This window comes from Gorilla gorilla, chromosome 15, assembly GCF_029281585.2.
Source record: "Gorilla gorilla gorilla isolate KB3781 chromosome 15, NHGRI_mGorGor1-v2.1_pri, whole genome shotgun sequence".
Lineage (NCBI taxonomy): Eukaryota > Metazoa > Chordata > Mammalia > Primates > Hominidae > Gorilla > Gorilla gorilla.
Genome location: NC_073239.2, coordinates 85,832,755 through 85,859,566, shown reverse-complemented (window position 1 = coordinate 85,859,566; position 26,812 = coordinate 85,832,755). Strand labels below are relative to the sequence as shown.

General features: G+C 50.0%; 1 protein-coding gene across 6 annotated transcripts in view; it reads left to right on the top strand.

The window, feature by feature from the left end:
* The window catches only part of ACTN1 (actinin alpha 1), a 105,425-nt gene that overhangs the window by 15,207 nt on the left and 63,406 nt on the right, over positions 1-26,812 (top strand). The window lies entirely within an intron of this gene.

Genomic DNA, 26,812 nt, shown 5'->3' with positions numbered 1-26,812 from the left:
GTGGGGGTGGCTCAGGTAGAATGGAGGGTACTTGACTCCTGTTTTTTGAGGGAAAGTTGCCTTTAAGTTGTGGAGGGATGCTGTTGGCTTCCTGCAGCTGCTTGCTGCCTTTTGATGACGCCCCTGTGCATGGGGGCCTTCAAGTGTAGGTGGAATAGGCAGGGTTGGAAAGGCTCTTTGCTCCCCACAGTCCAGGAGAGGCAGTGCTGGAGCCCCTTATTTGCTGTTCATCCTTTGATAGGTCAGCATAACCTTTATGCTACAAATGCCAATAGATATTTAATTCCTGGGGTGGCATAAGGTAGCAAGCAATTTAGAATTTAATAAAATTACAAATTCTTGGGGAGATGATTCTGATTTCTCTCTTTATCCATGATGCATGCTAGTTGCATGAATAAATGAATGAATTTTTTTAAAACTTATGGAAAATTCACACACAGGAGTAGAGAGAATAGTATAGTGATTTCCCGTATACCCATTACTCAGCTTCAGCAATTAGCAACAGAATTGCCTGTAATATTTAATCATCTGGGCTATTTTATTGGCACTGAGATTAGTGTGCTAGTGTGAACTGCTAGGAACTTCTCAAGTGAGAAAGGACAAGCAGAGAAGAAATGATATCATAGTATGAATAAAAACTCATCTTTGTGGTGCTGCCATGCTAGGCAAGTTGCAGGTGCTCACCGGAGGGTTTGAACTAGCTGCTCTGGATAACTGGCCGGGTGGTGTTGGGTTCCAGCCCCAGGTGGGAGGAAAGTTTCTGAAGGGTGAGTTCAGCTGGATACGTGAGATTCTCAAACACACACTGGGGCAGAAGGCACTGCAGCCAGCCCTAGTTCATCTACTCAACTCATGTTTACTGTAGATCATCTTTTTTTAAAGTTGATATTTCAAACATAAGAAAAAGCATTGAGAATCATAAAATGAATATCTACCTGCTTGCCACCCAGACTTAACAAACATAAAGCAGACATTCTTTCCAGATGAGGGACAGATGCATGGTCTCTGTCTCTAAGGAGGCCTGTGAGTGAGAGACCCAAGGACGGGCAATTTCCTTGTCATATACAAAGATATCAAATCTGGTATAGAGAATGGAGTTCCAAGGAAGGCTCCAGCCCATCCTGGAGGAGACAGGTAGGACTTCCTGGAGGAGGTGATCATGTGAGCTAAAAATCAAATCTGGAATATGTGAGTCAGGCCAAGCGGGTGCGGGGGCAGGGTCAAGGGGAGGTGGGCCTGCAAAGGGTGTAACCAAAGGTAAGAAAAAGGGAGTGCAAAGTTCTGGGGAGGGAGGGGCAGGAGGTGAGTGAGGAGTGGGCTGGGTGCAGCTGGAGTGAAAGATATTTGGGAGTGGGCAACAGTGAGGACTGGTGAATCAGTGAGGGACAAGCTCTGGGCATCTTTGGGGCAGTAGCAGGCACCAGGCTTGTCCTGAGACCTGCTCAGTGCGTGGCTGCCTGAATTAGACTCCACACATTGAGAGGATTATAGACCAATATAATCCCATGCAAAGAAACCCACACAGCGGGTGCGGAAGGGCGGAAACTGTATCAGGACTATTTGACCTGGGCTGCTTAGAGCAGGCTCCAGGCTGTCATTTGAAAGAGGGGATGTGTTGGGTTGACCCAATGGGGAGAAGTAGGACTTGGTGAGAGTTGTGTGGAGATGGAATCGGGCTCAGAATAGAATTTCTAACAGCCTTCCAAAGAAGGGATGCATGGTTGGGCGAGAGTTTCATGGTCTTAAATGTGTTGAAGTAGTCTCAGGTTGGAAGCAGACAGGGCTGGGGTGTGGAGGGAGGAGGGCTCTGCATTGCCTGGCCTTCAAGGCCTCTCCTTACTCTGAGTTCTGAGATTTAGGCTGGGGAGGGTGGGTAAGTGACCCGTGGGCACAGGCAAATGGTGCTCCTGGGAAGGCGGCTGTGGAGGAGGTGCTGGCCCGTTGCCATGGGAACCATCACTGCCGTGGGTTTCCAGTTCCAAGGATGCCCTGGAAGGGAATGAGCTCACTCCACCTGCGAGCTGGTGAGTCAGCCCTGCCTCTCCTGCTTGCTCGCCAAGGCTAGGCGGGAATTTGAGCAGTGGACCCTGCCTCTACCCCCTCCTCAGACCACCCAGGCGCCCGTGCCCTGGATGTGGGCTCTTGTCGTAAAAGATGCAGGGCGATAAAGGCAGCTGCCAGCCATTCTGGCATCAGTGGGGATCCTGACTCGGGGAAGCTGCTAGCCTAGTTGGCTAAACCTTGGCTGTGTTGCAGAGGGTGAGCCATTCTCTCTGCCGGCCACTCAGCTGATGTGGGCTGCACACCAGCCACAGCTGTACTGGGCCAGGGCTTGTGGTCCAGGGGGTAGATGGGTGCCGAGGGCAAGCTTTCAGGGTGCCTTGTGAAGGAGAAGTACAGGCTGGGTGGGTGTGAATGCCTGTCGGTCGGGCGTGGGGGTAGTTTCTGGAGGTGGATGAGGAATGCTTCCTGTGGGGAGTGGCTTCTGATCTGGTGCTGGAGGGATGAGGAGCAACTAGTTTGCCCACCAAGTCCTAGGCATCTGAGGCCAGCCAGGGTCATGGCTCCTGCCTCCTCCTTCTGTGCCCCTCCCCAGATGCCCAGTTGTGAGGGAGTGATCAGAACATGTCGGGGGTATTGCAAGAATCTCAAACAGCTGTGACTTGAGTGTACAAGCCATTTTTATCCAAGACCCTGTGAAATCCATGGCACCACCCACTGGGGGCTGGTCCCTCAGGATCCACATAGGGCCTATAGCCCACCCCCGTACCCCCGCGCCCTGTGCCCCGTGTGGCGGCCTGTAAGATGCATCAGAACACCAAGGGGAACACTGCATTTCTAGCCTCTGCTTGCCTTACTTGCTTCACCCACATGGGCCTCTGTTTCCATTTGAGAAGATAAATAAGTTAGGGGAGAAAAATGATCATCTTAGACCCTTTCTCCTAAACATAACCGTTTATATTTTCAGAAACCTATTTTTATTTTTAATCTTCATGCCTGCATTATTCTGATAGCGGTAATCATAGTGTACATAAAAATTAGCTCTGCTTTTTTATTTCCCCACTTGGCATTTTATCAAAAACACTTTTTCTTATATAGTTACACAGCCTTTATGTTCCTTGCCTGGAGAAAGTGAGATCCAAGTATAGAGATTGTTTCATAAATACATGTTTATTTGTACTTTCCTGCCTCTTTCCAAAAAGCATTTGAGGTGGATATATTAAAAGTCTCGTGTATAACAGGGTTTTTTGTTATTTCGTTTTAGAGACAGGGTCTCACTCTGTCACCCAGGCTGGCGTGCAGTGGTGCTGTCATAGCTCACTGCAGCCTCAAACTTTTGGGCTCAAGGGATCCTCCCACCTAAGCCTCCTCTGAGTAGCTGGGACTACAGGTGCATGCCACCACGCCTGGCTAATTTTTACATTGTTTTGTAGGGTCTTGCTATGTTGATCAGGCTGGTTTCAAACTCCTGGTCTCAAGAAGTCATCTGACCTCGGCCTTCCAAAGTGCCAGGATTACCAGTGTGAGCCACCACACCCCCTTCCTTCAGAAGTTTTTTGTTGTTTAATTTTTTTTTTTTTTTTTTTTTTTTTAAATAGAGAGAGGTTCTTGTCAAGTCGCCAGGACTGCTCTCAAACTCCTGGCCTTAAGTGATCCTCCCCGCTTGGCTTCCCAAAATGCTGGGTTTACAGGTAGGAGCCACTGTGCCTGGGCCAGAGTTTTAAATTAAAGTTAGAAGATCCAGAGCTATGTCATAGTGGGGGTGAGACAATTGTTAAGAAAACAATGTTCAAAGAGGTTAGTTTTTAAGAAATTTTAATGTAATTCCCCCGGCTTTATTGAGGTAAAATTGAAAATTTTAAATTATATATATTTCAGTTATGCAATGTGATGATTTGATAGACGTGTACACTGTGACATGATTACCACAATCAAGTTAATTAACACATCCATCACCTCACATAGTTGTCATTGTTTGTATGTATGTGTATGTGATGAGGATACTAAGATCTGCTGTCTTAGCAAATTTCAAATAAACAATATACAACCGACCCTTGAACATCACAGGTTTGAACTGTGCAGGTTCACTTACAAGCAGATTTTTTTTCATAAAAGTTATACCAACTGTGCCTGCCTCTCCTGCGTCCCCCTCCTCCTCCTCCAGCCCTTCTGCCTCTGCCACCCCTGAGACAGCAGTAGCTGTCCTCCTCCTCCTCCTCCTCCTCAGCCTACTCAATGTGGAGACAACCAGGATGAAAACTTTCATGATGATCCACTTCCACTTACTGAATAGCAAATATAGTTTCTCTTCCTTATGATTTTCTTAATAACATTTTTTTCTATAGCTTACCTTATTTTAAGAATGCAGTATGTAACATACAACATGGATGTCGATGTGTTTTTAATCAAATGTTTATGTTATAGGTAAGGCTTATAGTCAACACTAGGCTACAACAGTTAAGTTTTTGGGAAGTCAGTTATATGTGGATTTTCTACTGCATAGTGGGAGTGTGAGGGTCGTTGCCTCTTACCCACATGTTCTGGGGGCTCAACTGTAGGATTATTAGAAATAGTAACTATCCTGATGGAAGGTTTGTACCCTTTGACCAACATTTCCCCATTTCTTTCAACCCCTCGGCTCTAGTAACCACCATTCTACTCTCTGCTTCTATGAGTTTGATTTTTTTAGATTCCATGTACAAGTTAGATTATGCAGTATTTGCTATGTCTTGCTTATTTCGCCTAGCCTAATATTAAAAGAGGTTAGTTTTTGTAAGTCAACCCTGACCCTGGTTCTGAGCTTCCTGGCAGCCGAAGCAAAAAGAGAACTTGGAAGTATCAAGTGTTTATTTCCTAGTAAAAGAAAGTATACCAGTTCACGAGAAAGGGGCACTTTTTGTAAGCACTAAAAGCTGAGTTTTACCATTTTAGGAGAGTGGTGCAGTAAACAGTGCTGTCAGTATTAGTTTCATGGAACACACAGAAACTTTTTGTATACTTGTTTCTTAAATCAGCTCCCATTGAAAGCCACAGGTATGGGGTTAAATCACACTTGTAGGAAGGCATTTCTGTGGGGAGCTGAGGCAATGAACTCGAGCTCCACTGTTTCCAGAGGTTTAACCTCAGAGAGGCACAAGTCCTTTGAGATACTCTTGAGCACTTCTTGGAGACTCTGTCGTGGCAGTTGTTTGACAGGAGCTGGAGAGCAGGCTGTGTGGACTCCTGGCTCTGAGTTCAGAGGTTTTCTGAGGTCTTCACAGAAAAGAGAGCTAATAGGTTGGTGCAAAAGCAATCGCGGGTTTTGCCATTAAATGTAATGGGAATTTTGCACCAACCTGAATATTTGTTTTGGGTGCTAAGCATGTGAAGGGCAAAGCTGCTATTTTACTATGAAAATGAGAGCCTGGCCTACTCTCCCTTTCCAGAAGGATGGCTGTCGAGGCCAGAGTTGTCTTCTAGAAGCAGTTTGGGATCTGCCCACAGAACTGGGATGGGGCCCTTCAGGAAGGAAACAGTGTGGTCAGTCGGGGCTGGGCCTGGGCAAGTCCCCCTTACCAGCTGCCTCACGCCCTCGCTGCTGGCATGTCCTCTGCTAATAATTCTTCCATTATTGGACACTTCCGTGGTTTCCAGTTTTGGCCTATCATAGATAATGCCTCTATAAATATTCCTTTCATGTGGATGTTTTCCTGCATTTTTGGATAATATCCAGGAGCTGGGTTTTTTTATCACACTCGGAGAGGATCATTTCTGAGTCCTTTTCCATGTGAATCAATTGCTTTCAAAAGACTGACCAGCTTAATGTGCCACATGTTTTTTTTTTTTTAATTGAAAAGGAAAGTAATATTTATTGTGGAAAATTTGGAAACTACAGCAAACTACAAAGAAGAAAATAAGAATTAGCAGAAATTCTACCACCCTGAGAGCACAGAGGTGTGTGGCCTGGTGCACACACCTGGTTCACTGCTGCAGTGAACTCGTCTCTTGTCAGGCAGGGGTTTGAGCCTCGGACAGTCCCCTGCTAGTAGTCTGTCTAGGTGCATGGGGCACCTGATTTTCCTCTGCCTCAAACGGTCTTCTCAGCCACTAATTTGTCTGCCTCTGAGCAAGGTTTTGAAGGCCCTGTTAACCTATTAATCTGTTAATCATAGAAAGCGGTTTAGAAAACTTTTAAATGTCTAAATGTTTGGGAGGAAATGTTAAATTATCACTGATTGGCTTCTTAGTAGATTCCTCAACAGCTACCACCTGCCAGGCGTGAAACCCAAGAGGTCGGGACCCCGGGCTGGTGTGCTTCGGTGTGAGAAGTGGTGGAATCGCCTGGGAAAGTGTTGCCCAGATCTGACTCCTGACCACGTTCCTCAAGTTCCTGTCTGGCTCTGAGGCTTGTCTGGAGAGCCAGGGTGTTTGGTAAAATGGAAGGGAAGTGCGAGCGATCATAAATGAGAACCTAAACCTGCCGTCTCTCACTTCCCTGTCTTCACTTCGCTGAACCAGATATTCTCTGGGCCAGGTAGACACGCCCCTCTACTCCCCTGTCATTAGGAGGAAGCTTCCAGGGCAGGGAGACCCCTTCCCATGCTGGCCAGATGCCTTGCTGAACTCTTGACCAGGGTACTGGTTGTGGGCTGAGGGTTGCTGACCCCCTGCAACCCACAGAGTTGCTTCTGTTACTGGGTAGCTCCACCATCACCTAAGCAGTTACATGTCAGACTGAATTTCCCAGAATATGGGGCAGGAAGAAGATGGTCCATTCATGGAATTACTTGACCTCAAATAGAGAGTGAGGCTTCAGTCCTTAGGAACTGTAATGACTGATCAAAGAGTTCCCGGGTGGCTTTAAATGCCAGAATGGGCATGGCAGGTGTGCTGGGCACTGTGCACACAGCAGTGGCACACCTGATGGCCGAGTCATTGTTCAGCATATAGGAGCTGATGCACAGAAGGCCCCCTCTCCTGCCACTCTAGCAGTTTCATTGAGTTGGGTGGGATCTGGGCAGGGACCACAGCTGGAGGTCACAGGTGTCTCTTGGGGGAAGAGGGGATGAATGCCTAAATGATGGCATCTTATCCAAACCCCTCTTACCATGCATGGAACTCTCAGACAGACTCTGTTAGAGATGTGCCTTCAAGATAGATGCTCGATGTTCTTAGAGCTGTGTATCCTCCGGCCAGCCCATCTGACACACAGTTGCAAACAGCTTTCAGTTTTCCAATTTCCAGGGGCTGTGGATGGTTAGAACTTTGGAACCACGGGATTCACCAGAGAGAATTTTGGTTTGGGGACGTTTCCTTGGGGCAGAGAAGGGGGAAGCCACTGGAATGTCTCAGCTGCTGTTTGTGTTGTTTGGGTGAAGAGCTCCCTGTTGGGATCTCCTGATGCCTCCAGCTTGTGGCCATGTGGATGGGCTGGGATTGATTTGTTCTGTCTGGTTTGTTAGACACTCTACCCGCTTTGTCTCTCCCCACCCAGAAAACCACAATGAACTCTACAGGCTGGTCCAACTAAGATTCATGGTAACTGGGAGAGAGAGAGAGAGAGGGACTTGAGGAGACAAGAGTGACTTGTGCTTTGGTCTGTGAAGGAGAGGTTCCTTTGCGATGAGGATTGGAGGTGGGTCATGCAATGAGGGGCCTCCTGCCTAAGCTATATTCAGTGATCACTCACTGCAGGTAACCACAACTTGCTTGTAGATATTCTAGCTCCCCTGGGTATGTCCACCCTCTGCTACCCAAGTGGAGAGGTTCACTCCAAGGCTATATTCCTTATAGGATGGCCTGTGGACCACCTAGGTTTGTGTAAAACTGTGGCTTCCTGGGCCTTTTCCAGACCTTCTGAACCAAATGCTCTGGTTAGAGCCCAGAAATCTGCATTTCCAGCAAGCGCCCTACTTAATTTTTAGATAAAGCTAGATAACCCTATGAAGGATTATCTGGAGGAATATTATTGCTTCAGTCTGAATGGAAAGAGTTTAGCTAAATGAACTCAATTCCTTTACATTTTTTCCCCAGTTAATGTTTTTCACTTTTTATGAAAATGGAGACAGGGTCTCACCATGTTGCCCAGGTGGGTCTCAAACTCCTGGACTTAAGCGATCCCCCTCCCTCTGCTTCCCAGAGTGCTAGGAATACAGAAGTAACCCACTGTGCAGCCTCTTTTTTTTTGTTTTTGAGACAGGGTCTTCATCGTTCTGTAACCCAGGCTGGAGTACAGTGGCATGATCATAGCTCACGACAGCCTTGGACCCCTGGTCTCAAGCAGTCTTCCTGCTTCAGACTCTTCAGTAGCTGGGACTATAGTGTGTGCGCCACTGTGCCTGGCTCCAACTGCTTCACGCTTATTTACTCTTCCTCCAGGACTTCTTAATGAAGCTTTGTCTCCTTGTGACTTAGACCGTAAATTCACTAGCCACCCCCAAATGTGAATCAAGTATTTCTTCTGGACGCCAAACCCCCATGACTTAGAGCAAAAGTGAAGAAAGGAAAGGCAATCTGTTATTGCTTTCCTGGTTGTAAACTGCTTTTGGATTTGGAGCACGTGGTCTGGTTGGCTCTCTGCAAGGCTGCTTTAAAGCAACACTGCAGTGCTAGCAGTGGAGGCCCTGCTGATCAGTGATTCATCCCAGGGATTCTGAGGGGCCATCCATATCAGGCAGGTGGCCCACCCTGCCCACTGATCCCTCTCACCCTGCTCAGCAGGTCCTCCCCTGCCACCGAGCGCAAACATCTGTGTCCTTCAATGACCTGCCCAGCTCTGTTCGGTTTCCTGCGGAGAGAGGGCTTTTTAACTTTCTGCTTCCTGCCTCGCCCTGCTTCCCTGGTTGGCCCACCGGAGTGACCTCTGATCCTCTAGTCTCAGTTGAGCCAAATTCTGACTGTGGACTGTTGTCTGGGTTCTAGCTTTCTTCCAAACCACGTGACAGTAGGGGTTTGTGTTGGCTCTAGACAACGGTGAGCGCCTAGTCATTGTCATGAGACTAGATCATTTCAGCCTGGGGGTCTGCCAGCAGTTGTGTGTTTTGCTGGGATAGACTCAGACAGCTCCCTTGAGACATTCCCAGGCAATGGGAAGCCTAGGAGGCCTGCAGGACTCAGTTTACGTGCAATCTCCTACTGACTCCACACCTGGGGTTCATTTTGGAGGCTCTAGGTCAAGAAACCCTCTGGCTGCTTCCCTCTTTTTCCCTGTGGGAGCTTCATAGGGTAGATGTGGAGGCCACAGTGCATATGGGGACCAGGAAGCTCAGAAATAGAGGGAGGCTGATGATGGGGGAGCAGAATTGAGTGTGGCATGGAGGCTGCCAGGGGAGCTGTTACAGGTCTGCTTGCATCAGAGTGGACTAGGTTGACGAGAAGGATTAGTAAAGAGGAGCTGGGACTTGAAGCTAAGACTTAAGAAAAAGGATCTCCAGGACACTTCATCTGGAGGCCCAGAGAAGGCAAAATCTTCCAGTCAAAGCAACTTAGCTGAGGAACAATTTTTAAAAAGAAAAAAAGTCTGACCAGGGCAAGGTTCTAATAGAGCGAGTGATGTGTTCATTTCTTAAGGTGTTGCACGTTGGCACAGCCTTCAGGTTAGCATCATGGCTGTTGATGCAGCAAAAGCTATGAAAATGCTCAGACCCTTTAGCCCTGTAATTTCACCCCCCAGGAGTGTGTCCTAAGGAAACTGTCCAGCTGAAAGAAAGACATGCTTAAAAATATTCTCTGTGTGGGCTGGGTGTGGTGGCTCATGCCTGTAATCCGAGCACTTTGGGAGGCCAAGGTGGGCGGATCATGAGGTCAGGAGTTCGAGACCAGTCTGGCTAACATGGTGAAACCCCGTCTCTACTAAAAATACAAAAATTAGCTTGGCTTGGTGGCGGGCGCCTGTAATCCCAGCTACTCGGGAGGCTGAGGCAGCAGAACCTCTTGAAACCGGAAGGCGGAGGTTGCAGTGAGCCAAGATTGCACCACTGCACTCCAGCTTGGGTGAAAAGAGTGAAACTCCATTTCAGAATAAATAAATAAATAAATAAATAAATAAATAAATTCTCTGTGTGTAACAGCAAAACTGGGGGAAAAAAGTGCTTCCATATCTAACTAACCCTGGGGAAGGAATTTAACAAACTATCCATCCTGATACATCATGGTGGTGTAGTATTTTTGCAGCTTTTAAAAATGATAATTAGGAAGATTATACAGGAACAAAATATTCAACAGACTGTTGAAAGTCGGAGAACACTAAAGAGTAATACATTATAATTGATCGTACGGTAAATAAGGAAGATAGTGTAGTAAGTAGTGTAAATAAGGAAGATAATATGTAAAAATACAAATGGCTATGTTAAGGCTAGAGGATTCATTATTTTAAAAAATTAGTATTTAAATTTTATGGCAAGTCAGGGAATTTCTATCTGAAGCATCATTCCTCTTCAAATATTTTTCTACTATCGCTTGTCCCTTTTCTTTTTTTTTTTTTTTGAGACAGAGTGTTGCTGTGTCGCCCAGGCTGGAGTGCAGTGGCGCAATCTTGGCTCACTGCAACCCCGCCTCCTGGGTTCAAGTGATTCTTCTGCCTCAGCCTCCCGAGTAACTGGGAGTACAGGCGCCCGCCACCACGCCTAGCTAATTTTTTTTTTTTTTTTTTTTTTGTATTTTTAGTAGAGATGGAGTTTCACCATATTGGCCAGGCTGGTCTAGAACTCCTGACCTCGTGATCTGCCTGCCTCGGCCTCCCAAAGTGCTGGGATTACAGGCGTGAGCCATGAGTCATGGCAACTGGGTGAGATTGAATGACCCACTTGGAGCATCTTTAGTGTGTGTTGTTCACCGCCAGGCTCTGCGGAGTATGCACAGTGTAAGATGTGGCCCTCTGAGCTTAAGGGCAGAGGATATGTGTCTTTGCTGGGGAGATAAGATGTCCCTGTGCTGGGCACGCTGATTAGTGCTGAGGCTGAGGCATGGCTCAGGCATGGAGTGGGGGACATGGAGGCTGAGGGCAGGGAGTGGGTGGAGTGGTTTGGGCCTTTAGCTGGGGCTGGAAGGAGGACCAGGAGAGCTTTCAGGACAGGGAAGCAACCAGCCCGGCACTGGGGAAACCTAGGAAGACCAGCAGAGTTGAGTTTGCCTAAGAGGGATTTTCAGATCATCACAGCTGTGAGTGAGCTCAGAGTTAAATAAGATGTCTGTTATTCACCCTGTTTTCTAGAGATTGGAAACTGAAGTCCAGGAAATAAGCTCTTCCAGGAATCTCCAGAGTCCCCTGGGGACAGGGGTGGGTGCGCAGGCTGACTCCCTGTGGGTTAGCTGCGTTCCAGTGGCAGATCCCCCTAGGGATGGGAAATCATCCCCCCGACCCTCTCAGGAAACCCTTTCCATCCCTTCTGGGTTGGTGGCGTCACTGGTGGTGGAGGATCAGCGTTCCTTCTCCTTTCAAATCTGCCCGTGCCCTGCTTGGGTGTCAGGCCCTCCTGGGGGCTGCTCCATCCACACTTTCCATTTGGGGGACTTTGACATTTTGTTTAAGTGGAGATGTGATTGAGAGTGTGTGAGGGTGAGAACCGGAGGCTCTGGCTCTTTAAGGCTCGGCCTTCAAGTGAGGTTTGGCAGAGAAGATACCGAACGTTTAATTTTAGGGCCAAGGTAGGGGGTGGGGGAAAGTCCCTACCGCATCTGGTTTGTGTTAAGCCTGTGCCTTCAGAAAAGGGCTGTGTTTATGGTTAAAATCCAGCAGGGATGGGGGGTGGGCGGGATGCCGCTTTCCCCTACTAGGCATTGCGGCACAGGGACAGGGCACACATCTACCTTCCTTCTCATTCTTTGACCCCATCCCAAGCCCGACAGTTAAAACTTGGAGAAAACTGCATGTGACTTCCATTTTATCTCTGCAGTTAAAGCCAGATGTTTGCTTTCAAGCAGCCTCCAGCAGCTGGACTTTGCCAGGCTGAAGCTGTATTCTTTGTGCCCCAGAACTCCCTGCCGTTGGCCGCCTGTCACCTCGACCTGTCTGCAGCCCGCAGGGTCCCGGGTGGGTCATTGCTGCTGTGGAGTCCAAGCTGGGGCCTGTCAGAAGCTGCCCGGGGCTGGCCTCCAGTAGGCCTCCCTCCGGCGATCCCAGGATTGAGAAGTTGAGTCAATCCCTAGGATGTCTAGACTACCAGCGCTGGAAGGTCCCACAGAAACCAGAGCCAGCCCCCTCTGTCAGATAAAGAAACTGAGGCCCAGAAAGCTGGAGACTGAACCAGACCTCCCTCAGCTCTCAGCTTGGCTCACTGCTCTTTTGCCGGCTTCATGTGGCTTCTCTTTTGGCTACTGTTTGTTTTGCTCTTCCATGCTCTACTCCCTTAAAGGGCCGGCCCTGGGGACAGGGAGTAGGGTGAAAGATCTTCAGACCCAATGGGAAGTTCACAAGGCTGCGCTTGTTCACTGCTGTTTGCCAGCATTAGTATAGTACCTGGCACAGGGTAAGAGTTTAGAAAATCTGGAATGAATGAACGAACGAATGAATGAGTGAATGAATGATGGGGTTACTTGGCCTGAGGGTGGGGACGCTGGTGCTGCACTTAGAGCCATTACTTCTGGGAGGGGTACCAGGCACGAGTCTCCACACCCAAAGCTCTCCCTGTTCCAAGACCATGTCCAGTCTTCTCCAGGCCTTCCTCAGTCCCAGCCCGTCACCCGGCTCTTACAGGAGCCTGGAGTTTCAGAGCTGAAAGGGGCCTTGGATATCAAATGTCGCATCACCTTCACGTTAGAGTTGGGGAAACGGAGTCAAGGGCACACAGCTAGTCAGCGGGAACGTCAGGACCAGAGCCCAAGTCTGTGGGGTTGCAGAGCTTCCATGCATCCCTCCTTGGGCGTTTATGTTGGGAGTTGAGGTTAGAAAGAGAAGGCCCTGTCTTGTCCATTGTGCCTCCCCTTTTCTGTATCTTCCTCTGTGGGATGAGCTGTTTCCTCTTTCTCTCCCTCCTCACTCTGGCTTCCTCTCCTGTAGTGGAGGACGGTGGGGTGGTTTCTCCATAACAGTCTGAGTAAAAAGGCTGGGCCCCTGGGATTGGGCCAAGTCATTCCCTTGTGTCTTCCTAGAAAGGGAAAAAGAGAGTTGGCTGGCTCACTTCCTTCCGGGGAAACCAGCGCCTGAGTCACCCTGGAGTCAGGGCCCAGGGAGGAGCCTGCCCGTCACCCCGTTGCCTCTGGCCATGGGTGGCGCTTCCCTGCCACTGTTTCTCAAAGGGCGGGGGGCCAGGGAAGGCCTGTGCTATCCAGCTGCCCTGCCGTTCGTCTGCCTTCGTCGCTTCTTGGGAGAGTTTCTTGGCCTTCTGCAGGCAGGCTGGTGCTGGTGGCAAGGAGAGCAGGCAGGTGATAACATTGCCCCCCTCTAACTGGAGGTCTTAAACACCCTCCTGAATCACAATTTGAAATGTTTTTGATTTACAAGTCTTCAATATCTGTTTTGTTTTATGATAAAAGTTTGACATGCTTAGGGCCGGGCATGGTGGCTCACGCCTGTAATCCCAGCACTTTGGGAGGCCAAGGCAGCCGGATCACAAGGTCGGTAGATCCAGACCATCCTGGCTAACACGGTGAAACCATGTCTCTACTAAAAATACAAAAAATTAGCCAGGCGCGGTGGCGGGTGCTTGTAGTCCCAGCTACTTGGGAGGCTGAGGCAGGAGAATGGCGTGAACCAGGGAGGCGGAGCTTGCAGTGAGCCGAGATCATACCACTGCATTCCAGACTGGGCGACAGAGTGAGACTCCGTCTCAAAAAAAAAAAAAAAGTTTGACATTCTTGTGGTAAAATAAAAAACAACTCCCCACAGGTAACACTGTTATTTTTCTATACCACAGATTTTATATGTTTGATTTATATATATATATATATATATACACACATGCATATATATTATGGTAAAAGATACATAATATGATATTTACCATTTTAGCCATTTTGAAGTGTACGTACAGTTCAGCAGCATTAAGTACATGTATGTTGTTGCGTAACCATCACCAGCATCCATCTCCTGAACTCTTTTTTTTTTTTTTTTTTTTTTTTTTTTGAGACAACGACTCACTCTGTCGCCCAGACTGGGAGTACAGTGGCGCAATCTCGGCTTACTGCAACCTCCTCCTCCCGGGTTCAAGTGATTCTTCTGCCTCAGCCTCCCCAGTAGCTGGGATTACAGGCACCTGCCACTATGCCTGGCTAATTTTTGTATTTTTAGTAGAAATGGGGTTTCATTATGTTGGCTAGGCTGGTCTCGAACTCCTGACCTTGTGATCCGCCCACCTCAGCCTCCCAAAGTGCTGGGATTACAGGTGTGAGCCGCAGCACCCAGCCCCATCTTCTGAACTCTTTTCATCTTGTAAAACTGAAACTCTGTACCCATGAACAATTCCTGACCCCCAGCCCTGACAATTCCATTCTACTTTCTGCCTCTATGAATTTGACTACTCTAGGGGCCCCATGTAAGCGGAATCATATAGCATTTATTCTTTTGTGTCTGGGTTATTTTCACTTAGCAGAATGTCTTGAAGGTTGGTCCATGTTGCAGCATGTGTCAGAATTTCCTCCCTTTTTAAGGCTGAATCATAGTCCATTGTATGTATGACCATGTTTGGTTTCTCCGTTCATCTCTTGATGGACATTTGGGTTGTTCCCTGCTTTTGGCCGTTGTGAACAGTGCTGCTGTGAATGTGGGTGTACAAATACCTGTTTGAGTCCCTGCATTTAATTTTTTTGTGTATATGCTCAGAAGTAGTATTGCTATATTTTATGCTGTTACAGGTTGTGCTTCTCAGGCACCTTGGGTCCCCTGGGCAGTGTTGACAGGTCAGCAGAGGGCTTTGGATACCACCCCTTCCCCCTGCCAGCGCCAGGCCTGCCACAGTAGCTGTCTGCAGAGGCTAGGGCTGGCCTGGCCATTTGGGTCCCCAACGGCACACTGTGGAGCTGCAGAGCTAATGAAAAGTTTTGGAATCTTGTGGTGCAGAAGGGCCTTTTTGGGCCAGGTCCCCACCCTTCCTTCCTCCTGACCTCCTTGTGTTTTGGACTCGGGGAAGGGGGGGATGCAGCTTCTGGGAGCCCTGGGGAGGCACGGGGACCCTGAGCTTACTTTGGGACCTAGAGCCCCATTCTTCTTATGACCTCCCCCTCCCCCTGCCCCCAGTTCTTCCTGTCCTGGGCTGTTTTTCTCTCCGAGGCTCTCCCAGAGGGTTAGTGTGAGAAAGATTTTTGGCCCGTGAATTACAGAGACTAATGCAAAACTTCCTAGCTTCCTTTGGAGGAAAATTCTATGTCTTGCTAACAGAGCAGGAGCTCCTGTCCTGATGCCTGCTTTCATCAAGTTGGGCCCCAGAGCAGCTCCTCACTAGAGCCCTGTGCACAGCCGACTGGTCTCTGTGGGCTCACTGGTTCGAGCTTCATTATGAGCTGCTTTGACCCCCTGGCAGAGATCTGCACGTGGCTGTCTTTTGGGTGCCCCATGCGCCTCAGGAGGCAGTGTGTCTGTTCTGTCAGCTAGATCACAGCTCTCTGAGAGCAGAGCTGCTGGTTGTTTTTCTTTGTGGCCTGGTAGTGGCTGGTCTGGTAGCCTGTACTTCCTGGATGCCCAGTTACAGAGAAAGAGAGGCCATGAAAATAATTTGGGATTTGGCATTGGAGAACTCCTGGCTTTTGGTTTGGGGCCTGCTCTTTGCTAGCCGGCTTACTTAACCCTCTTGAGCCTGTTTTTCCATCTCTAAAATAGGGATCAGAAAACCCTACTTCTTCTTTTTTTTTTTTTTTTAAGATGGAGTCTTGCTGTTTTGCCCAGGCTGGAGTGCAGCGGTGCAATCTCGGCTCACTGCAACCTCTGCCTCCCGGGTTCAAGCCATTCTCCTGCCTCAGCCTCCCAAGTAGCTGGGATTTCAGGCGCTCGCCACCATGCCCGGCTAATTTTTGTATTTTTAGTAGAGACGGGGGTTCCACCATGTTGGCCAGGCTGGTCTTGGACTCCTGACCTCAGGTGATCCACCCACCTTGGCCTCCCAAAGTGCTGGGATTATAGGCGTGAGCCCACCGCGCCCAGCCAGAAATCCCTGCTTCTTAATAAGCTTGTTGTGAAGAGTAAATGGGGTCATTGTTATGAAGTGCGTAGGTAAGTGTCAGTGAATGTCAGCTTTTGTCACCGTTGTGCCTCTGCTAAGTGGAAGGGCCTGGGGGGGACTCCCTGCAGAAGGCCAACTTCCTAAGACCTCTTTGTGCTTTCTGTCCATCCAAGCCCTACTCCCCTGGGAGAGGCTGTGTGTGAGGTTGTCTGGTTGGGTGGCAGCAGCTTCCCCTGCAGAAGGAAACTGCTTCCTCCCCAGGGAGATGGGAGTTGCTAAACTCTGGCTTGGGCCGGCTGTGTGCTCTAAGCAGGGATTATGTGCGTGTGTGATGAGGGCGGTGCCTTGGGCTTCATTCCAGATACACCGTGTTCTCTGACCTCGCACTCCCTTCCTTGGAGCCCCTCACTCCAGCACCAGGCATTGTGGCTCAGAACTCCCACTGCTCTGGATTGCTATTTGACTGTTTCATAGGTGGGTCCTACTTCCCTTTTTAGATGATAGGCTCCAGGACCTCCATATTCCTCATATTTGGGGACAGAAAATAAGAGCTTCTCTTTCCATGCAGTAGGATGCCCCTTTCTCCTGTGGGATGATTGGGACCGCCCTGTCCAGGCTTGCGGGAGGGAATAGGAACGGGAACCCTGCTTGGAGCTGCATTCTGTGTTCGGCCCCTCCCTGCAGAAGACTTCACCTTGCAGAGACTGCAGAGTGTTAGGGAGAACCCAGCTTTGGAGCCAGCAGCACTGGTGTGGAGGCAAGCTCTGCTGTCTGACTTGCTGTGTCCTTGAGCTGGTCCTTATTCTGAGCCTCAGTTTCTTCCTCTGTAAAAAGACAATCTGTCTTGCAGAGTTGTTGCCGAGACTAAATGAGATGATGGATGTAAACCACCCAAGCTGGCATCCCATACCTGGTAGGCTCCCTAAGTGTGTTGTTATTTTGTGTGTGGATGGGCCAAGGGGTGCTTTTAGCGAACCATTCTTCTCCACGCAGAGGTGTGGTGAGACAGACTTCCTATATACATTTCTGTAGCCCAGAGTTGCCCAAACTTGCCTGATTATAGGATTCACCTGGAGTACTTGTTACTTGTTAAAATACCAATCTGTGAGTCCCATCCCAGAACTCCTGAACCAGAATGGTGGTTGTTGGGGTGAGGGGTCTCTACTTTTAACCTTTTTTCTAATCGGGCCAGTCTGGGAAATGCCGTTTCCCTCAGATTGCTCTGCCAGTTGCTGTGTCATTCCATCTTCACGGGGGCCCATTGGAATGAGACAGGTATGGCCCCTTGGAAAGTGGGAGACTTTGCAGGTGAGACTGAAGCTTGAAGGGGCTGGCCTGAGGCCCTGAGCTCCTTGTGGTGGAAGCAGATTTAGAACTGAGATCTCCCAGTGATGTGTGTCCATTGTGCCTGCAAACATTCCACTAAAGCATGGAAAAGGTGAAGGTGGGGATGGAGAGAGATGGAGTGACAGGAAGGAGGTGAGGGCTGAGGGCCTCCATGATGGCCTTGGGAACCTGCAGAGACTAAGTTGGGGATGGATGGTGGGAGAGAGCCCTGAGCCCCACTGGGATGCTTCCCCAGGTGTGCCTTCTGAAAACCAGGGCCCCAATGAGCATGTGGGGCCTTGGGCTTCTTAGAGCCACTGGGAATCCATAGGTGTCAGAGCGTAGGTGCGGTCTTAGGCAGCATGGACCCAGTGGGAGGGCCTGGGACTCCTCCTCAGGGCTGCTGGTGGAGTCCCGGAAGTCCTGTGGGTAGGACTTCTGCCACTTCTCCCCTCTTCCTCTGCCTTTTTTATTGGGCTGGGAAGTTTTCTAGAAGCACAGGCAGGGCTGGCTCCCTTGTTCAGATAGGGAAGTTGAGGAATAGGTATTTCCAGGGTCAGCTGATGATGCCAGGAACTGGGGTCCCACTGCCTTGTCTGCTTCCTCCTTCTCAAAGTTGGCCTGGTCCATTAGAGAAAACCCCTTTTAGGTCCTTACTATGTCATCCTTTCCAGTTTACCCTTAAGAGGCCCTTAAGGAGGATTTCAACCTCTGCTGGGCCCCACCCCCAGAGGGTGACTTGATTGGTGGTGGTGAGGTGGGCTGGTGGGCTGGTGGGCTGTGAGCGGAGGGGCCCTGTTACGGACAGTTGTGAGAGTGTGGCCGGGGCACGGTGACCTGCTGCCAGGCCCTGGGGAGAGTCACGCTGCCTGAGCCTGTGGTTGAAAGTGTGCGACTGCCACCGCGGGTGGAATTCTGGCTCCTGCGTCTACTGTTCGCTGTGACCTTGAGTGGCTGTGAGCTCTTGGCCTCGGTTTTCTCATCTGTAAAATGAGATGCCTTCTGGGGTGGTTAAGATTGATGGGGTTGACACTGGTAGAGCACTTGGGGCAGTGGGTTGGGAGTGACATCCTGATCTCTGAAGCTCTTCCACTCAGACCTTTCAATTAGATCTGCAGCCTCAGGACTTTGGACCTTTGGGGACTGCTGTGAACAGCGAGCTGCCCCAGGTGTCTGGGCAGGCAGGGAGTATGGGTGCAAAGCTGTGGCCTCTCTGCCTGTTCCTCCTTCTGTTGGCTCAGGTCTGAAAATCTGGGTGTGGCCTCTGCCCCTCCTCCCCGTCTCTCCTGAGTATCTCTTGTATCCACCTGCTTCTCCCTCTCCTACACTGCCACCCTGGACTGGCTCCCTTTGTCTCTGGCTGGGACCTTTTCGTGATCTTGTGCTTGGTCTCTTTTCAGCCACTCTTTTCCATCTCTGATCTGCCCTTCCCATGGCATTTAGAGGTCTCTTTCTAAGATGCAGGTGGAATTATGTAACCAGCATCTGATTGGCACTCCCAGCCCAACTCAGCCCGCCACAGCCCCATTTGTATCTTTTAGCTAAAATAAAATGTCTTCGGTGACTTCCACTGCTCTCAGGAGAAACAACAGCTGCAGGCACCCGAACACCCATGTGGCTAGTTGATCTCCAGTCTCTGGCACCCTCTTCTTCCCTCCTGCACTGTGACTTTTTTTTTTTCAGTTTTTTTGAACAGACCTTACTCTCTTTTCTCTGGGGCCTTTGCTGTTTGTTTGTTTTCTTCTTCTTCTTCTTTTCTTTCTTTCTTTTTTTCTTTTTTTTGAACCGGAGTCTTACTCTGTTGCCCAGGCTGGAGTGTAGTGGCGCAATAGGCTCACTGCAACCTCCGCCTCCTGGGTTCAAGCGATTCTCCTACCTTAGCCTTTTGAGTAGCTGGGATTATGGGTACGTGCCACCACACCCAGCTAATTTTGTATTTTTAGTAGAGACAGGGTTTCACCATGTTGCCCAGCCCCACACACGAGTAGGGTGACCTACAGCTACCCGCCCCACACACGCGTAGGGTGACCTACAGCTCTGCCTATACCTGTTATGCTGGTGTAATTATTAGTAGCCCCCTGGTGCCTTGGTTTGGATGACAGGTTATGTGGGCCCCCTTCACATTTACGAACTTTTCATCTAATACTCCCCAGCCTTATAGATTCACTGACTCCCTTGGGGCAGTGATCAGACACACTGCCCCCCTACAGCCCCCCAGGATCAGTTCAGGGTCCTGTTTTAGCCTCATGCCTTCCAGGACCTTTCCTATAGGCACTGGATCTTAGTGTACAAAAATACACTCATTGATAAAATCTTTGCTTACTGTTTGTCTTCTCCATTAGACTGCAGGCTCCATGACTTAGGACAGTGCCTGTATTTGCCCATGATGTAACCCTAGTCCCTGATACAGAATGAGTGCTCAGTAAGAATTTATGGAAGGAAGGAAGGAATGAATCTGGCTGCAGCTGTCTGGCAGGGGAGGCCTGGAGCCTGGGCGAGTCTGTAGAATCTGCAGTGGCCTGCGTGAGGGAGGCTGCCAACATCGGGCCAGTCCAAGCCCTAGCAAGCCAGTTGCCCACACTCTGGCACACATCATCGGCTTGGTGGCCCCTTTAATTATTCATCGGTCTTTCTCAATGGCCTTTGTGTTCAGAAACCCAAGACAGAATTCAAACCCTCTTTCCATCTCCCTAAAACTGAGACCTGGAAGAAAAACCTGCTGGCCCATTCTGCATCCCCAGGGGGCCAGCAGGTCCACAGCCTCCTCTTGTGGCTGGCTTTAAGCGTTGAAGTGTCCTGGGCTGCCCTGTGGTTCTCCTCCCCAGTCCACTGGGCTCAAGGACTGCCTGGGCACAGCTGAGTGGGTGTCCGTGTGGCTTGAGACTGAGCAGTGACTGGTGCAGGCTGGTGGGCAGAGCTAGATGAGTCCCCATCATTCCCCAGCCTGGACGGAGTCTGAAGGCTGGCCTGGAAGAGTTTAGCCTCCCAGCAGAGTGGAGCAGGCTCAGGCTTTGACCAACCTAGTTCACACCTCAGTTCTGCCTCTTGCCAGCTGTGTGACTGTGGGGAACTGGCCCTTGGTGTCCTGTTCCTTTGTTCCTTTAACCTAGAATTGTTGAGTGGATTTGCTGAGATGGCGCATGCCTCGTGGGTGATGATAACAGTGAGTGAGCACTCACTGAGGGTTATAATGGTAGCCAACATCTTTGAGCAACCCTAGGATATGATTCCCTCTCCTTCCCTCACCTCCCCTTGGGGCTCCCTGAAGTCCACGTTGCCATCAGTGTCCCCATCTTGAAACTGAGGATGGAACGCTGATCTTTCCTTTCAAGGTTGCGGGGAGGGGGCTGGGGAGCGGAAAGCACCCCAGGGCTGCCCTTGCTGCAGTGTCTGAAGTGAAGCCTAGGAGCCCCGGTGCTGGTGGGCAGCAGCAGGCGTGGATCTCTCTGATCTTTGAAGAGGACTGTGAATACACTGACCATAGGCGGAAGCCCCTTGTCCCATCCTGCCCTGCACTACCCAGAGGTCCCTGGGCTTCTCAGCAGAGGTGGACAGATCTGCTTGCAGCTGCCCTTCTTCCCACGCTTCTGGAAATGGAAGTTCCCACAGACACATTCCTGTTCCTCAGCTTGCTGCTCCCTGCTTGCTGATACCTTGCCGCCCTGTCCCTCAAGCCGGGCTGGGCATACCAAGGTGTTGGCAAGCTGCTCAGCCTGCTGGGCTGTTGACACCCCAGACCACCACCGGCCTAGTGGACAGGCCAGGAAGGCAGTGATGGCACTGGGTCACATTGTCCTGGGCCTGGGTGAGGGTTTCTGTGCTGCTTTTTAATGTGCTGATCTGTGTGTTTGTGTTTTGGGAGAAGAAACTTTGTGTTGCGGAACCTCAGGTGAAGAGAATTGAGGTCGTTAGTCTCCTCCATCATGGCCCAGTGTCATCTCGGGGCCATGCAAGGCCTCTGTGTGTCCGTCACATTTTATCCTACAATCTCCTGTGATGGATATGCAGATTGTCCCCAGCTGCTCTCCTGCTGACACAAATGAGGCAACGATGAACATTCTCCCATACATCCCAGTACAGCTGTGTGAGGATTGCATTGAGCAGGGAATTGCTGGGTTGCAGGGAATTTCCTGATACGGTGCTGAGTTACTCCCTAAAATGGCTGTACAGTCTACTCTCCACCAGCCGGGCACGAGGGCTTCCAGATCCCTCAACCCCACCAACATTTGGCGTAATCAACTTTCTAATTGTTTGCCTATTAGGTGTAAAGAGATGCATTTTAGTTTTGAGCTGCAGCTGAAGAGGAACTCTCCTCCAAGGGCCAAGACTGCTCCCCTCCTCCAGTCAGCTCTCTTGGAACCAGAAACTTCCTCCTGGGTGGTGTTGAGAATCATGGTGATGCTCTGCAGAAAACCTCTCCTCTGTAAGGAGTGGCAGTTTATAGATACAGCCCGTTAATGCCTCAGTCCCTGCAGGAAGTTCTTTTTTTTTGAGCTGGGGTCTCACTGTCTCCCAGGTTGGAATGCAGTGGTGTGATTATGGCTCACTGCAGCCTCGACCTCCCTGGGCTGGGGTGATCCTCCCACCTCAGCCTCCTGGGTAGCTGGAACTATAGGGGTGCATCATCATGCCTGGCTAACATTTTTAAATTTTTTGTAGAGACAGAGTTTTTTGCCTGTTGCGTAGGTTCCTGCAGGAAGTTCTGCTCCCTGGGAGTGTCTGCTCCAGTCCCAGCCCCGGGGTGCAAATCACTGCTGTGACTTGTGGTGGCTTGTGATGCTTCCACAGTTGCTGAACTTGTTGCCTCATCCCCTTGTATCTCTGGCATCCTGCGGGCTTGGGTTCCCTGGAGCTTTGAGAATTCCTTTGCAAAGTCATGTGGCTGCTGCTTGGGTGGTTGTCCCTCAGGGAGGAGGTGGGTGGCACTGTGGCATTGGCTTGGAGTTTGGGCTGGATCAGTGCTGAGGTCCTATTGATCACGTTTTGACTGAGTCAGAGAGGTTGGGGTGCAGTGCCTGCTGGATCCTGCTAGCCCAGATGAAGGAACACACTGGGCGCCAAGGTGTCCCCCATGATCCCTTGATGCTACCTGGGACCGTTTAGTAGACAAGGGCAATTCCGTGGGTCCTGGAGTCATTCTTTTTGTCTCATGCCTTTCCATAAGCACCCTTTCTCTTGTCTTTCTTGTACTTTAGTAATGAACTCTAGAGACTATTAACTACTTAGGGTGTGCTGGGCTTTTTGCATAGATTATCTCATTGAAACTCCTTACCAAACCAGTTGAGAAAGGTATTATCCCTGTTTTACAGGTGAGGAAACTGAGGCTCAGAAAGGTCAAGAACTTGCTTAGGTTCCAAGGTTAGTAAGTGGCAGACCCATATTGAACCCAGCTCTTCTGTGCCCAAATCCGTTCTTAGCCACTAAGCCTTGGTCCTCAGAGTGTGGTCTCAGGACCGGCAGCATCAGCATCACCTGGATACTTGTTAGAAATGCAGTTTCTCTGCCGGCCTAGAACTTTGGAATCAGAAACTGGTGGTGGGGCCCAGCAATCTGTATTTTAACAAGCCCTCCAGGTGATTCTGGTAAATGTTCAAGTTTACATATTCAAGTTTGAGAACCACCGCACTGAATTATTCTGCTGTTCTTTTTTCTATTTTTTCTGCCTGGCTTCTCCCCTTTTGTCATTGGGCCAGTCACTGTGAGCCCAGACTTTGAACCCTGGCTGCTCTTCAGGGGCTTCATGCCCCTTTTAAAGAGGTGCAGTAATCCGTCCTCTGGGGCCTCCAGGAACCCCTCCCAAGTCCCCAAAAGCAGTTGACAGAACTGATGCTCCAGCTGACAGCCTGGTGACCGGAACCACCATGGGGGTCAGAGTTCCCAGTCACTATGCCCAAGGAGGTGCTTTGAGGGGTCTGGGTGACCCAGGGGTGGACTGTGGGACAGACCAGGACAGAAGCTCCTGCTGGGAGATTATTTTAGGGGCACAGAAAGGAGACTTGGAAAACTTCCTTGTCCAAGCAGGATCTCTTTCTTTCTTGCAAATTTGTAATGGTAAGTGGTTTGACCTTTGCAGAGGAGCTTCCACGCAGGGGTTTGGAATCTAGGCAGGTCCTTGTTTCTGGTCAACAAGGCACATTCAGGAGAAATGATCCTGGGGAGAGGACAGAAGCTAATTTTTTTCTTTTTTTAAGTAGAGACAGGGTCTTGCTATGTTGCCCAGGCTGGCCTTGATCTCCTGGCCTCAGGCAATCCTCCTGCCTCAGCCTCCCAAAGTGCTGGGATTGCCGGTGTGAGATACCAGAGCCAGCCTTATTTAATTTTTGAGCCCCCACCGTAAGTCTAGTTTTGTGCTATTTGATTCTTAGCCCAACCCCAGGAGGGGTGGATTTCATCATCCCATTCCACAGATAAGACCATGGAGGTTTCAAGCTGGAAGACTGAGGGTCATACCTCAACTACATGGAGGGGTCAAGTTAGGGGCCAGAGTCTGCCAGACCCCGGGTTCCCATATTGTATGAGTAGCAGGCTGGGCCAAATCCCTGTCAGCTGGGGGAGTTCTCTATGGAACTGAGTGACCCAGAGCTCTCAGCATCTGTGCCAAAAAAACCAAATGACCTCACTTTTGGTGGCTTTTCCTTCTTTGGGGAAGGAATGTGCTGGCCACTGCTGGGAGCTACAGCCTGCTGAGGCCTGTGTGCTCTCAGACCTGCAAGGGCCAGAATCAGACTCCAGACATGGGGGAGCGGTTACAGCAGGACCAAACTGTAACCCTGGAGGACCGGGGAGGAGGCTGTTCTCACACTGGCCTCCCGGAGCGGGTGCCACTCTGCTTCGAAGCCCAGCTCCTCCCATTTAGTAATCCTCATCTCAGCAGGCTTACCAGCCACTGTTCAGTAGCTGAACTAGCTCAATTACATCAGTCCCCCGAGAGGGCTCTGGTCCAGGGCCTGTCTTTGAGCCTGGTTTCTTTCCAATGGGCCAAATGGGTTAAAAACAAAACCACATCTTGATATAAAAGGCTTAGCGGGGTCCTGGAACATTTTAGTTTAAAAGAGAAATAACAGCTTTATTGAGATGTCATTCACATACCCATGCAATTCACCCATTTATACAACTTCATGGTTTTTAGGATAGTCACATAAATGGGCAGCTATTTTTGCCATCAGTTTTGAACATTTTTATCACCTTAGAAAGATATTCTGTACCCCTTAGCTATCACCTCCCCCAACTCCTCCGTTCCCAGCCCTAAGAAACCACTAATCAAGCCGCTTTCTGTCTTCATAGGTGCTTTTGTGTTTTAACATCTAGTGAGTGCTTGCTCTGCGTCTGGTAGCAGACTGAGCCCTTTGCACTAGCTCACATAGCCCTCCCTCGTGACTACCTTATGGGCTGCAGGCTCATTTTATCTTTATTTTATTATTACTATTTTCACCATCATCATTCTGGCCTACAGAAGTCTTTACTGATGTGAGAACCAAGGCTCCAGGAGGCCCAGTCGCAAGTACTGGACAGAGCTAGCTGGTGGCTGGCAGTTGGGGTGGGCTCTTGGGTCCCTGGGAGGGGTGAGGCTGTGGATGGTGACAGATTGGCTGAGGCAGTTGACTCTCATTGGCGAGGAGCTAAGAGGACAGACCTGTTTCTTCACTAGGATCGTGTGTCCACCTGTTTTAAAGTGGCTCTGATTTCTCCTGGGAGCCCATAGGTTCCACCTGTACCAGGCAAGAAGGAGCTGGGCAGTCTGCCTTCTGGGGGGCCTTGGATGGCAAGAAGGCCAGATCGGAGTCTCGTGGTGGCCCAGGAGCCCTCTCAAGCACGGTGCCTTTGTTAGGCCTCCCAGAAAAAGCTGCAGGCCCCCTGCTTCTTGGCCCTGGTGACCCTCTGGGTGTCTGGTGCTATGTCTTTTGAAATGGGCTGTAGATGGGTGTAAACCAGGAAATGCAGGCTCCACTCCCCCCTCCCCCCTCCCCATCTCCTCCTCTTGGCCAGAGGCCCGTCTCAGAGTTCTCTCATCAATGGGGAAAAAAAAACAACAGGACTTCTTTCTTGCTCTGTGAATGATTAACTTTGATTAAATAGACAGTGGATGGGAAGTGAGAGCATGCTGACCGCTGACATTGACTGGGCTCCTGATGTGTCTGGGGTATCTTGCTGGCTGTTTTGCTTCCATTGTCTTAATCTTCACAAAGTGGTGATGTTCTTTATCCCCATTGTAAAGTGAGGCAATTGACACCTAGACAGTTTAACTAAAGCCACACAGCCAGTGAGTGGTGAGGACCTGCTGGGTTAACATTGTTTAAGTGTCTGTTGTGGACACAGCACCAGGCTAAGTCTTTCAGGACATAGGGTCTAATTTGGTCCTCTTTCATTCTGTGCCATTGTAGGCCTTGTTATCCCCATTTTACAGATAGGGATCCTGAGGCTAGGATTAAATCTCCTGTCCAAGCAGACAGATCTAATGTGAGGTGTGGGCTGGCACTGGAGCCTAGGTCTGTCTTGTTCCAAAGTCCAAGGTGCACCCCCAGTCCCCCGCACTCTGAATCTCCAGGACCCCAGCACTCACATATCCTGGGGACAGGCTGTTAGAGCAGTGCCAGGTCTCAGCAGAGGCCTGGCGGTTGTCAGCTTTTTCAGCAGCCACTCCCAGGTGGGTGGGAAGTAGGCAGATCTGGGTGGAGATGTTCCCGAAGACTCTGCTTTTCATCAGCGCATGAACCAGCTGACGGCTGGCTTTGAAGGGCTGGCAGTCAGCCCCTGATAAGTTAGCCAGATACTCCTATTTACCGTGCCAGAACACTGGGCATCTGAGATCACTTCTGGGTAGGTCTTTGCTTAGACAAACCACCCAGGGCCCACGCCCTGGCCAGACTGGCCATACTTGTATGGGGGTCAGAGGGATTCCAGCACGCCCCCTGGCTGCACCTCAGTAACGTCTTCAACATCAGTGGATGCTGCAGGGGGACTCAACCCTGAGCACAGGTGCTGGCCTCGCCTTCTCCAAGGACCCTGCTGGTTCACACACCCCGCCGGTTCACACACCCCGCCCACACAGCAGGGGGCTGGCTTGGGCTGGCAGGGTGCTTGCCTGGGGAGGCTGGCAAGTTTGTTTTTGACTCGATGAGCCTAGACCAGAGTCCTGGGTGCTCTACTCAGGGAGAAGAACGACCATCAGATGAGAAGCTGGCTTGTATAGGAAGCTGTGTACCATTTTTAGGAAGTGTAGAAGCTCATTTGGGTGATTTCCTGGGGTCACTTGGCCAGAGCACAGCCCTTCATCTTACCCAGTTAGCAGTTTGCTGTCTTAATTATTGGGGAGATGTGTGTGATTGCTGGTGTATCCTCATGTCCTGCTCCCTAATTATGACTTTCTTTAAGATTTCACACTGATAAGGCACTTTAAAGTTCTTCAGAGCCTTTTC